We start from the raw sequence: 2,546 nt of genomic DNA on the forward strand, positions 1-2,546 counted from the left end.
GGGCCTCGCGCACGCGCACCCGGCCCCGCTCCACGTGAACGGTCGCCGCTTTGTGAGGTGGCTCCGCGGCCCAGAAACGGAGGGGGCGGGAGCTTGCGTCGGGGGGCGGTGCTAGGCCTCGCGGACACGCCCCGGGGCCCCGCCTCTGCGTCCTCGCCAACGGTCGCATTTTATGACAAGGCTCCCCTACCCGGGCTGGACAACTCGGACACGCCCCTGAAGCTGGGCCCCGCCCCCTGGCCCCGCCCGTCATTATGAGACGGCCCGCGGAGAAACCGAGTCTAGCAGCAACGAGGCCCCACCCCTATACTTGCCCTCTTCCTTCCCACTGAGAATCGCTTTGTAATGCGACCCGCGCTGGGGGGGCGGGGTCAAGGCCGAGGGACACGCCTCCAGCCCATAGCCCCACCCAGCCCTCTCCTCCTCGCGTGGAAAGACCGTTTGAGATGCTTCCAGGCCTCTTCCCCCAACTTGAACCCTGTCTGGACGCCTTCTTCCCCAGGACTCAACCGCTCTTTCTCCCTTCCCCTATCATCTCTACCTCCTTCCCCCTGGTCCCGCCGCCATCTTCGGCCTTCACTGTCTCCTCACCCCAAGAAAAAACTCTCCAACCCCTTCCCTCAAATGTCCCTTGGGCCCTCTCAGTCTCTTCCTTCCGTCAGTAACTCTCCCCTCCCCCAAATGATGGCCAATGAATCCAGCAGAGCAAGGCCAAGTGCCCCTTCCCCCTCACACACAAATCTTCCATTCCAGCCTCCTTTCCCCCCCTCCACTGTTCCAAGCCCCCATCCCCATTTGGGGGGGGCCCAAGGTGGCTTGGGGCCACTTCCCATCCTCCCCAGCTCCCACCCTTCCCCCGACCTCATTTTCTCCCTATTCTCTCCAATCCCCTCCCTTCATCATTCCACCTCCTGTATCATGCAAGGACATTAGCAGAGACCCAGTGTAGCACCCCTCCCTGCCCACAGGCCCCCTCATACCACCCTGACCACAGTTGAGGGAGAAGAATGCCTCAAACACGGTGAACAGGCACTATATCACCCACCCACCCCCACCCAGGCATCCAGTGATTGGACACCAGCAGTCCCAAGCTTGAAAAATTACACTCCAGAGAGGCCTTGGAAACACCTCAACACGTGTTATAATTAATAATTTAGGCACGCCAGCAGAGCAGAAACACAGAACATACCTCCGGGTACCCTAAGCTCCAAAAACCCAGTGCCTCAGTCAGGTGCTGGAGAGAGGGGCTTGTGGAGACTGCAGACCTCTTGTGGCCCAGTTAGGGGGCCAAAAAGTATCCCCATCTCCTTCCTTGGTGGTCCTGAGAAGCTGAGAATCCAAAGAGGGGCTTCCTGCTTTCTGTCCAGGCTGTAGGCTAATGCCTGTGCCCCTCCCGTTCCTGCTCCTCCATGAGGAAGCTCCCAAGGCCAGGGGCCCTTCATCTTGTCTACTCAATTCCCTGAGAAAACAGCAGCCAGAGCCCCCGGAAGTAGCTGGAGGGAGCGCAGACCCCGCCAGCTTGAAGGAGAGGGCTGAATGGAGGATGCACAGACATAGGGGGCCCCAATGCTCAGAGGGGGGCCCGGAAAGTGCTGAATTCAGGGGATTCAAGAGAAGATGATGTGGAGGTGGGCCTCTTCCAGGTCTGAGAGATGCTGGAGGCCGCAGTGGAGCTAGACTGAGCATCCAAGGTGGTCGAATCCTCTTCTGAAACCATTTTCTTTGTTCATGGAAGAAAAATAGGAGAGAACTGGCTGATTTCAGGTTTCACGATCTAGGGTTTCCTCATATTCTGAGCCTGAGACTCCCCAGCCCATCAGATCTCATCTCCCCCCGCCGCCCCACCCACACACAGCTTCAGGGCCCTTCTACTTGTCCATATGACCCAGGCTTCAATCTTCCTGTCTTCTTTGTTGTGTAGAGGGCCAGACAACCTGGGTTCAAATCTCAGCTCTACCACTAACTGGCTGTGTGACCTCAACCAAGTGACTTAACCCCTCTGTGTTCAGTTCCCCCTCTACAAAATGAGGAGAATGCTAATACCCATCTCTTAGGGTTGCTATAGTATCCTGGTGACACAGTGGTTATTAAGGGCTCTGCTGCTAACCAAAAGGTCAGCGGTTGGAACCCATCAGCCGCTCCACAGTAGAAAGATGTGGCAGTCTGCTTCCGTAAAGATTACAGCCTTGGAAACCCTATGGGGTATTTCTACTTTTCTACTCTGTCCTATAGGGTTGCTATGAGTTGGAATGGACTCAAGGGCACACAACAACAATAGAGTTGCTCTGAGGCTTTTAATAAAGGCATTAAATAGAGGAAGTGCCTGGCACATTATTAGCGCCCTCTGGTGGCGCAGTGGTTAAGAGCTTAGGGCTAACCAAAAGATCAGCACTTCAAATCCACCAGCCACCTCTTGGAAACCCTATGGAGCAGTTCTACTCTGTCCTGTAGGGTCGCTATGAGTCAGAATTGACTCAACGACAATAGGTTTCGTTTGGGTTTTTGGTGTTAAATGAACAAAGCTATTACTATTATCTGCTTCTCCT

Source organism: Trichechus manatus, unplaced genomic scaffold (genome assembly GCF_000243295.1).
Source record: "Trichechus manatus latirostris isolate Lorelei unplaced genomic scaffold, TriManLat1.0 scaffold00057, whole genome shotgun sequence".
Lineage (NCBI taxonomy): Eukaryota > Metazoa > Chordata > Mammalia > Sirenia > Trichechidae > Trichechus > Trichechus manatus.